Consider the following 11,830-nt stretch of genomic DNA (forward strand, 5'->3'; position numbering starts at 1 on the left):
GTAAATTCCACAGAAAGAATAGCTAGAAGAGTTGACAGCAGTTACTTGTGGGGGAGCAGAAAGGCAGTGAGGTAGAGGTTGGGAACTGGCACACTCTAGAGGGAGGCCTAAATGTACTGTTGGTTGTTTTGTTTTGTTTTGTTTTGTTTTGTTTCTATGCAGACTCCACGCCCAGTATGGAGCCCAACTTCGGGCTTGAACTTATGACCCTGAGATCAAGACTCAAGCTGAGATCAAGAGTTGGACTCTTAACCAACTGAGCCACCCAGGTGACCCACTGATATTTTTTTTTCCACTGATTTTTTTTAAGAAACAAGTACTATTTTAATCTTCAAGCTATGTACATGTATCGCTATGTTAATAAAAATGAACTAATTTGAGGTATTCTAGACAGTATAGTTCCAATTTTGCAAAATAACCACAGGACAAAAGCTGGGATAAATACATTAGAATATTAATATCAAGTATCTGTAATGAAACAGTTGGCAAGTTTTATTTTCTCTCATACTTTCCCACCGGTTACAACCTCCCAGTGTTGCTGCAGGCACCTTCAGAGGGTGTCCACATTGAGGGTTGTAGGGCCCTGGGAGCTGGCTGTGCTTCCCTTCCTCCCCTACCTCTTCTCCAGATGTTCATGCTTTCTGCTACCCTCCCCACATTCCAGGGCCACTCCCCTGGGTACGGATTGTAGTTCATTTCAGCAGAAAATTTTGACACTGCCAGGGATGGAATTCAGCATTGTCAAAACCTCTAAAACTCAAGCCAGGAAGAAGCTGGTTGAGAAGCTCTTGTGGTGATGGGAATTAGGCTGTGAGGATGGGAGGAGTTCTTGGGGGCACAGCTGTCTCCCTCCAATTACTGGGAATAATTTTGTTTGTTTATTTATTTATTTATTTATTTATTTATTTATTTATTTATATTTTTAATTTAATTTAATCTTAATTCCAGTGTAGTTAACATATAGTGTTGTTGGAAGGATTTTATCTATCAGACCCCCCTGTTTTTTCCACTCTTTCCAAATCTCTCTGTGACACTGGTCTAGGTTTCTTTCCTGGAACCTCCATGTCTGCTCAGATCTTGAGCCAAAGGAAGAATTTTCTACTTGTCCTATCTCTGAATAGACATAATTGCCTTTTAAAAAACAAATAGTCTTTTTAAATAGCATGATATAAAATAATAATAACTGGGCAAGGTCAGGTGACCCTGGGGACAGCCAGGTTGATGGGCCTGGGTGAGGAGGGGACTTTTATCCAAGGCAAAGAGGGCATGTGCCAATTGGAGCAGAGACAAACAAATCCAAGACCAGGCAGGTAGTGAAAGGGCCAGAACAGGTGCAGTGCCGACCCAATGGCCTGAGGCTCCAAATGCAGCCCAGCAGCACCTGCTGGGGTGACGTATGCAGGACCCCAATGGCAATAAAAATAACACCCGCTATCCACTGACAACTTTCTATGTCAAGACAACTCTACCAACTGATGAAGGTAAACCCCTCCTTTCAGACAAGAGGAGACTATCTTAGAAGGCTAAGTGATTTTTCCAGCATCATGGAGATCGTTAGTTGTAGAACTGGGATTTTCCAGAAGGTGGGCCAGCTTCATGGGTTGGGAACCTGAACAGTCACACTGGAATAATACTCTGCTGCAGCCATCTTAAAATCCTTAATTTTTTTTTTTTAAGATTTTATTTATTTATTCGAGAGAAAGAGAGAGAGAGAGGCAGAGACACAGGCAGAGGGAGAAGCAGGCTCCATGCAGGGAGCCTGATGTGGAACTCGATCCCACGTCTCCAAGATCACGCCCTGGGCTGAAGGCAGCACTAAACCGCTGAGCCACCCGGGCTGCCCCTTAATGGTTTTTGCACAAAGGATCTTGCATTTGTTTTGCCCTGAGCCCCACAAATTATGTAATTGGCTCCGAGAGGCCTTCAGTAATACTAGTTTTCTGCATTTTCCTTCTTCCCTCCAGACCAAACCTGGTGTGTATGTCTTATGCCCAGAGGATCTGCCCAAAGTCTCCTAGTTGATTATGGAAACTTTTTTTTTAAGTTTCTATTTAAATTCCAGTTAGTTAATGTACTGTGTAATATTAGTTTCAGGTGCACAGTATAGTGATTCAACACTTCCATACAATGCTCAGTTCTCATCACAAATGCACTCCTTAATCCCCACTCCCTCTTTCACCCATCCCCCACCCACCTCCCCTCTGGTAACCATTAGTTTATTCTCTATAGTTAAGAGTCTGTTTCTTGGTTTGCCTCTTTTTTTCTTTTTTTTTTAAAGGAAGCTCTACACCCGACTCATGGGGCTTGAACTCATGACCCCCAAATCAAGAGTCTCATGCTCTACAGACTGAGCCAGCCAGGTGCTCAAATTATGGAAACTTTTATAATAGAATTCACTGGAGGCAAATAGAAAATTGATTACTTCTTTATAGGGTTTGAATTTCTCAAATCCCTCAGCCCTGCTGTTATTCTGTAGTTTGCGATTCCTCTGGGAGGGGAGGACAAAAATGAATGTGGTCTTGTCTAAGGAGACCTATATTTTGCTTTTAGTGGCTTGTTGTTTTTAAAATAAGTTTCTGATCTCAGAATTGCAGATGAAACCATTCTGTCCTCTTCTTTCTGAAATCACTTACATTCACATAGAGGACAAAAGACAGATGCCCACCCTGGAGGGTTTCTTTTAACTTCTAATACTATTGTTGTTAACACTTTTCTTCTTTTTTACAATTTTGTTTATACATTTGAGAAAAAGCGAGTTAGAGAGAGAGAGCATGAGTGGGGAAGAGGGGCAGAGGGAGAGGGAGAAGCAGACTCCCCGCTGAGCAGGAAACCCAACATAGGGCTCCATCTTGGGACCCCGGGATCATGACCTGTTCTGAAGGCAGATGCTTAACCGACTGAGCTATCCAGGTTGTTAACACTGCTAACAACACATGAAGAAGGAAAGGAATGGTAGAAAACTCACAAAGGGGAAAAAATTAAAAAATAATGATCATGATACACTGATGAAAAATAAACAGTGTGCCCTATAGAATCACAGAAATGCTCAGAATTGGGGGACTGAGGAACTCAGGAAAGATGGTTTTAGGGCTAGGATTGCTATAGTTAGCAAATAAAATATAGGCTGACCAGCAAAATTGGAGCTTCAGTTCATCAGATAAACAGTATTTTGATTAAAAAATGAATTTTTTATGGGATATACATATACTAAAAAAATTATTTGGTATTTATCTGAAATTCAAATTTAACTGAGTCTTATATTTTATTTACTTATTTGAGAGAGAGGGAGAGAAAGAGAGACAGAGCACGAGCGGGGAAGGGACAGAGGGAGAGGGAGAAGCAGACTCCCCACTGAGCAGGGATTTCCCCATGCAAGGGCTCTATTCCAGGACCCCAGGATCATGATCGGAGCCAAAGGCAGACATTTAACCAACTGAGCCACCTGGGCGCCCCAAATTTAATTGAGTCTTATATTTTATCTGGCAACAGCATTTAGAACAGTGTTTGAACATGTCTGTAAGGAGTAGTCAGACTCATAGGCTCTGCTCCCAGGGGCCTCAGGCTGTCAGCGGGAGGGGGAGATCCCCTCAGCGCTGGGGGTCCCTACCTCAGCCTCCTGGTTTGCCTGGCAGCTGGGGGTGCTGAGACAGCTCCAGTGAGGCCACAGCCCCATGCCAAGGTGTGATTGGCGGGGCCCCCAGTGCCCTTAGAGTCACATAGACTTCACCGTGAAGTCCTGTGACTTCCTTTGCCCTGTGCTCCTTCTCATACCTGGGACTTTGATGTCCTGGTTCTGGGCTGTGGAAGGAGGTTGTACTTCCCTGCTGAGTTTGAGTCCCTGGATTCAAGCCTCTGCCCACAGTTGAGGGTGGAGGCTGAGCTGCAAGCTCCACCTCGGTGGGCATCCCAGGGACATGAGGGGAGGGAGGGGGTTCTTTGTGGGGGCCTCCCCTGGGAGTATGTCTGAGCCACCTGGGCTGCCCAGTTTGGGTAGAAGCTCTGACTTAATGTTCTAGATAGATGATGGCCAGTGTGGTGAAGCTGAGGATTGCCACTGTGAGTGGTTCAGGGAGTCCATTCTCCACACAATCCCAAATATTGGGCATTCTAAGCTGAAGCCTTGGTCCTACCGTGGATACTTCTTTATGCCTGCTCCTTAGTGTATCCCTGGAACCCAGAAAAAGGCTGGGCACAGAAAATGTGATTTGATTTGAGAATGAATAAAAGCTCATGCTTCTCTCTGCATAACCCAGGGTCTGTGATTCAGAGTCTGGCCTGGAGCCTGGGAGTTGCTGGGAGCAAAAAGACTCCCTCTGACACCATGACTCCTTATACCCCTGGGCAGATTTTCCCCCTAAACTATATACCTAGAATTCAAATTGCTTCTAGATTTTACCTTTTGGCAAGGCTAGGTGTTCTTATAGAAAACAAGTAACTCTGCCAACTGAATGGGCCAATTTGTACTCCTTCCAGTGGTATATTAGTTTCTGCTTGCCTGTAACTTAATCAGTAATGTACGGTCAGACTTTAAGTCTCTCTGTAATTTTGTAGCAGAACTAACAGAGTATTGCTTGAGATTTGCAGACCACTGGCTTTAAGGAGTGAAGGACCAGATTTTCCCAGAAGATAAGGAGGCCTGACTATATTTGAAAACAACTTTCACTGATGCCAGCAAATCTGTTCAGGGTCATGGTGACATACAACTAAGCAGCCCAGGCACGTGCTTCTCCTGCATATAGCCCCCTTCCTTTTTCGGATGACTTTTTTACTTTTTAAAATTTAAATTCAATTAAATAGCATATAGTGTAGTATTAGTTTCAAGGTAGAGTTCAATGATTCATCAGTTGCATATAACACCCAGTGCTCATCACATCATGTGCCCTCCTTAATGCCTATCACCCAATTGTCCCATCCCCCTACCCACCTCCCCTCAGGGACTCTCAGTTTGTTTCCTAGAGTTAAGAGTCTCTTATAGTTTGTCTCCTTCTCTGATTTGGTCTTATTTTATTTTTCCCATGCCTTCCACTTTAAAACCCTCCAATTTCCCCTGGGCTGGGAAGATGGTCTTTGAGCCATTAGTCTACCATCTTCCCAGGTTTCCAGCTTCATCTATAAATCAGCCTCTGCTTTCCCAGCATCATTTGTCTCTCGAGTATCAATTTTCAAGTGGCAAGCAGTCGAACCTGAGTTGAGAACCAGTCCTCTGTCCAATAACACTTGTAACTGTTAGACACCGGGGCTTCATTCTCTCACAGAGGAACCAGGTTGAAAAAGGCTATGAAGGGCTTCGAGTACCTCTATCCATATTTGTATCTATATCCATCTCAGATTGAAATTTAAAAAATACCTATTACTTGAAAAAATATCTATTACAGAAAACATGTATTTTCTGTATGAAAACATGTTCTCTTTTGATTTGCATACATGATTATTTATGAGGCTATATATACATATTCAAGCACTCAGCTAATCATAATATAATTAATATCTATGTACTTAGTGCTGCATGAGAAAGCAATTGCACAATCTCAATGGCATAGCATTGTGCAAGTTTATTTCCACAGATTCAATGGATTAGTGGGGATGTTGAGAGGGCATTCTAACCTTCTGTAAGTTTCAAAAGACCCATCTAGGAAGAGCCATGTAGGGAAAACCCCAGCAGGAAGAAATCAGCTGTGAGGCTCATTTCCTGTGATTTGATTTCTCAAATCAAATCACATTTCCAATGAGAGGAGATCTAACAGTTATTGCTATCAATTAGATTATCGGTAGGGAAGGGCATGTTGATGTGACCCTCCCTTATTTCTACCCCATTTCTCAATCTCTATCTTCTAGCTCCATCCATCAGGTTTCTGTCTTGATACCCATCACCATCTTGTTGGCACCAGGTCACAATCTCAAGTGGTGGAGGGATACACCCTTCCCCTTGGAGATTGCTGGCATATTTCAGAGAAACTTTTCCAAATATAAGAAAAGGAACATTACAAATCTGGACATGGTTCTTGTCTCCAAGGACTACCATGAATTGGGAAGGCAGGATTCAAGCTTGGCTAATGGCTCTTTCTGGCTTTCTTTGTTAGTTTGTTCAATGAATAATTCATTGTTTCATTCATTCAACATGTACCATGTCAGGTTCCTGGACTAAATAGAGAGGTATTGTCTTTGCTCTGACGACAATTGCCCCATTGAGCTAGGTGCTGGGATATATTTTTTTTGGTTGAGTGCTCCTGGAAGTAAGACCTTGGGGCAATAACTTGAGAACCAGTAATTTATTTGAGAGTTGATCAAAGGAACACTATTCAGAGAAGAGGTTTGTGAGACAGGGCCGAAGGAAGCCAAAAAGGGTGCAAAATTTAGAAGATTGCTGGTCTCTTGCAACTGGGGCTCAAAACTATTGGAAACTCTGGAATGTAGTATAGAACCTGCCTTGGAATTTCCATCCAAGGGTGAAAAGATGCGGTATTTATCCTCCACCTCCTGTCTGTCTCTGACTTGGTTCTGCTCCTTGAGGCACCTGGCTCCCCTGACTTGGGCTGAGAGAAAATCCTCAGGCAGGGTAGCCCAGGTGCTTATATTAGATGCCACCGGCAGGTACTGAGATGGTGAGTGCCCTGAGATTATAGACAGAGCACAGCCAGGGTCAGCTATAAAACCTGATGGTAAACCACAGCCCAAACAATTTGGGCTGGAATCAAGATGTACTATAAAGCTTCAGGTCTTAATCTGCTCAGGCTGCTATAAGAAAATATCACAGACAGGGTGGCTTAAACAACAGAAATTTATTTTGTACAGTTCAGTTCTGGAGCCAGGGAAGTCCAAAATCATGGCACTGGCAGATTTGGTGTCTGGTGAGAGCCCTCTTCCCAGTTTGCAGATGGACACCTTCTTACTGTGTCCTCACATGGCAGAGAAGGAGAGAGACAGACAGGGAGAGAGAGAGAGAGAGAGAGATCATCTCTCATATCTCTTCTTATATTAGCACTAATCCCATTCATGAGGTCTTCACCCTCATGACCTAAACATCTCCCACAGGACCCACTTCTTAATACCACCACAATGTGGATTAGGGCTTCAACATATGGATTTTGAGGAAATGCAAACATTCAGCCCATAACACTACAGTAATAAAGTCATTGTGGTATTGGCCAAAAGACACACACATAGATCAGTGGGGAGTACATGAAGAGACATACAGTCAATTGACCATTGACAAAAGCACAAAGAGAATTCACCAGAGAAAGTCTTTTCAGCAAATGATACCAGAACAATTAAACATCTGTACATAAAAATAGGAACTTTGATCCATACTTCACATCATTTACAAAAACTAACTCAAAATTGATCACAAACATAATTGCAAACATCAAAACCATAAAACTTTGAGGAAAAAAAACAGAAGGAGGAAATTTTCGTGACTTTAAATTATGCAAAGATTTCTCAGATAGAATGCTAAAAACATGATGAAGGAAAAATGGTAAGTGGTATCTCATAGAAATTAAAAACTTCTGCTCTTTGAAAAACAGTTAAGAAAATAAGAACAGGCCACCAATTGGGGAAAACTATTGGCCAAATGTATATCTGTTAAAGTATTGGTATATAGAATATATAAGGAACTTTAAGATTCAATAATGAGAAAACAAACAACCCAATAAAAATGGGTAAAAGATTTGAACAGACACTTCACCAAGGAACACACACAGATGACAAATAAGCATATGAAAATAGTCACTTTGTCATTAGTCTTTAGGAAAATAGAAGATAAAAGTTCAATGAAATACACTACATATTTTTTAGGATGACCAAAAGCAAGCAAACAAGACAAAACAAAACAAAACAAAAAAAACCACACACACACACACAGACACACACACACACATACACACACATCAATACCAAGTGCTGCCACTAAGGCAAAGAAATGAGAGCTCTGGTGGGAATCCCCTGCTAGTGGAAATGCAAAATGGTACAGCCACTCTGGAAATAATTTGGCAGTTTATTAGAGTTAACATACATTATTACCACACTACCTATCAATCCTACTTTTAGATACTACCCAAGAGATGTGTAAACCATATGCACACAAAAACCTGTATACCGGGATCCCTGGGTGGCGCAGCGGTTTGGCGCCTGCCTTTGGCCCAGGGCGCGATCCTGGAGACCCGGGATCGAATCCCACATCGGGCTCCCGGTGCATGGAGCCTGCTTCTCCCTCTGCCTGTGTCTCTGCCTCTCTCTCTCTCTCTCTCTGTGTGTGTGACTATCATAAATAAATAAAAAAAAAAATTAAAAAAAAAAAAAAACCTGTATACCAATACTCAGAACAGTTTTATTGATAATCACCACAATCTCAGAGCAACCGCCGAATCCTTCAACTGGGGAATGCATAAACAAATTGGACATTTCTGCAGAGGCCCCTTTTAGGCAAACAGCCTTGAGCAACGGAATCCAGACAGACCCCTTAGGCGACCCACCTCAAAATATCCGTGGGCCCTAAAAAACCAATGGGCTTACTTACAACCAGGCACGATTACTAAAAAAGAGAAGATTCCATATGTGGCCATATCTCTTCATCTTCCCCTCCTTTATTTTTTAAAAAGATTTTATTTATTGATTCATGAAAGACACAGAAAGAGAAAGACAGAGATACAGGCAGATGGAGAAGCAGGCTCCAGGCAGGGAGCCTGATGTGGGACTCAATCCTGAGACCGCGGATCACGCCCTGAGGGGGCAGGTGCTCAACTGCTGAGCCACCCAGGCATCCCATCTTCCCCCTCCTTTAAAAGCAGCCCCCACCCATTACCCCATGACAGACAGCCTCTCCTCTGTTATCCTACCCGCCGCTCCCTTGCAGTGTATTCAATACGCTTTTATCTTCTTTGTTCCACCATGGGTGAATTCTTTTGATGCCCGCTCCATTAGCTTCCACCTGATTTTTGCCCCACATTTGGGGACCTGCATCTGATCGAGAGACACCCCCACGTAGACACCACAACCTACATCCAACACAATATTACTTAGCTGTAGAAAGTAACAAACTGGGAATACAGACATTCTGCTAAGCATAATAAGGCAGATTCAAGGGTCACCTGCGTGGCTCAGTTGGCTAAGCATCTGTCTTTGGCTCAGGTCATGATCCCAGGGTCCTGGGATAGACCCAGCATCAGACTCCTGGCTCAGCAGAAATCCTGCTTTTTCCTCTGCCCCTTCCTTTGTTCATGTTTTTGCTCGCTCTCTCTCTCTCTCTCAAATAAATAAAATCGTTTTAAAAAGGCAGCGGATTCAACTGGTTAAGGCCTGTTCAAGTCCACTCATATAATACCCTCAAAAAAGGCAAAACTATAGGGACAGAAGACACATCAATTGTTGCCAAGAGTTGAAGATGCTGGAATACAAGATTGACTCCAAAGGATGCACGAGAATTTCAAAAGGGCAAAGGAACCGTTCTCTCCCTTGGTTTTGTGGTGGTGGTTACAGGACTTGCAGGCCTTTGTCATGACTCAGAACCACACACTAAATCAGATGAATTTTACAGACAACAGACACACAGTCTCTCCTCTTTAGGACCTTATCTTCTCACAGAAAAGCATCCTTGTAAACTGGCACTGACCATTAGATCTCATCAAGAGACCACTAAGTACAGGGCAAGATGGGGAGCAGAGGAGGGTCTCCCAACTCAGAGAGAGTCTTATGTCCAAAGGAGCCCTACTGGAAGAAGAATAACACTTAGTGCTTTACCTGGATGATTGTAGCTCTTTGTGGTAAGCTAAGTGAGAAAATGGGCTTTCTTTTTACATATTTTTCTGTATTTTTATCAAAGTTATACATGTGGAGAGATTCGAGAGTCACATAATCTCACAAAGGTTGTTGTGACAAACAGCAGGTGCTGACCACAACCCCCTGCCCCCAGAGGAAATCACTTTTAGTTTAGATAAGGCATTGTCACTTATTCCCCTGTCCCTAAGTAATATTCATGTTTTATTACACATGACTTCAAAGTCTTAGATATAATCTATTGACTTCCCATGACTGGAAATGAGATTTTGGATCACTGCTCTGCTCCCTATGCAAAATATACAGACTCACCCTTCCATCCCCTTCCTTCCATTAGTTACATGACAGGGCTTTTTTTTTTTTTTTTTTTTTTAAGATTTATTTATTTATTTGAGAGAGAGCAAGTAGAGGGAAGGGCAGGGAGAGAGGGAGAAGCAGACTCCCAACTGACCAGGGAGCCCAATGTGGGGCTCAGTCCCAGGACCCTGAGATCATGACCTGAGCCAAAATCAAGAGACTGAGTCACCCAGGCACCCCATTTTTTAAAAAATGTGTTTATTTATTTGAGAGAGAGAGAGAGAGTTATGTGACAATCTGATGAGCTCAGCACTGTTTACATTACTGTGACTATGTGAACACTCGTCACAGCTGAAGTAGATAGTAAACCAACTACTTTTCCTTTCTGGCACAACTTCTTATTTTCTTTGACATGAAAAATTGTCAAGTTTGTGTTTGCTTGGTTTTGTAGGCACATAACACTTTTCAACCACAAACTCTTCACTGGTTGCCAAAATCTCCTCTTTGTGTTCATATGCGCCAAATGCTATTCACTTCACCTCCCAAAGATGAATTTCCTGGAGGCCTCTGACCCTTTCCAGTCTGGACTGGTGGCCCTGTGTTTCCCGCACTCAGCTGTCACCGGGATCTTTTGTCACACCATCGTGGGGGCTCCCTTCTTTCCTCCCCTACATTCTGGCTTCTCTATCCCCTGCATTTTATTTCTTGGTTACGCTGTAATAGGCTTCCTTTTGATATTTAGAAATGTTCCCCATGAACTGCTTGCCACATAGCCAATGCTCAGTAAATAAGAACCTTCATTATAGTTATGAGAGCGCAGTGGGGATAATTTGGGGTGTGGGAAAACTTTTTGAGCACATCAAGCTGCACTCCTGGCTCACCTGCCCAGTTGACTGCTGGGAAGAGTTCTATCGGTTCATCTCAGGGAAAGGGACTCAAAATGGGCTTCCCATCAACTTCACTTCCACCCGGTGCTCAGAGGCAGAGTGCTCACTCCCTGCAATGCCCTTCTATCCCCCCACTCTTTACCTCCAATCCTGCTGGGTGGCCCAAGCAGACATGACTACCCCACCTCACAGCTGGGAAGACTGGGGCCCAAAGCCGTGGTTTGGGTTGCTGTCCCCTCTTCACCGGTCATGACACATGGGCTCTTTGTGAAGCTCCATGGGATTGGCAGAGTGCCTGGAACTGCAGGTATTAGGTGGAAACAAGTTCTAGAGGGCGCAGGCGGAGGCGTCATGTGAAGTCTGGGAAAGGGAATGACCCCAGGGAATTGGTAGCAAGACCATGTGAGGGAAAGTCAAGGCAAGCAGAGAGATTCCTTTGAAACGTCCTCCTGTTCTGCCCTGTACCTTCCCCTCTGAGCCCCGCCCCTGCTCCAGGCCAAAGGCCCAAGGCAGGTGCTTCCATATGGCTTCCCAACCAGTCTGCTGACACCTCCTGCTCCTCTGATTTCTACATGTCCCTTGCTAGGCCTTGGGCTCCTGCCACCAATATTCTGAGTAGTGGAGTTACTGTCCTCCTCCCAATTTCCGGTTTAGGACAGAGCAGGTGGGAGGGCCTGGGCACTTCTGGGGTGACCACACCCTCTGGGGGAGGCATAAAGGGAGAGCCTGGCCCTAGCCACCACAGCACCAGGGCCGTCACTATGAAACCCGGCAGCGTCATCCCTCTCATGATGCTCCTTGCCCTGGAAATCCTCACGACCTGGACTGTGGAAGGTGCTAGCAAAGGTGAGTTGGAGTCTCTCAGGTGGTATCCA

The sequence above is a fragment of the Canis aureus genome, chromosome 26 (genome assembly GCF_053574225.1).
Source record: "Canis aureus isolate CA01 chromosome 26, VMU_Caureus_v.1.0, whole genome shotgun sequence".
Taxonomy (NCBI): domain Eukaryota; kingdom Metazoa; phylum Chordata; class Mammalia; order Carnivora; family Canidae; genus Canis; species Canis aureus.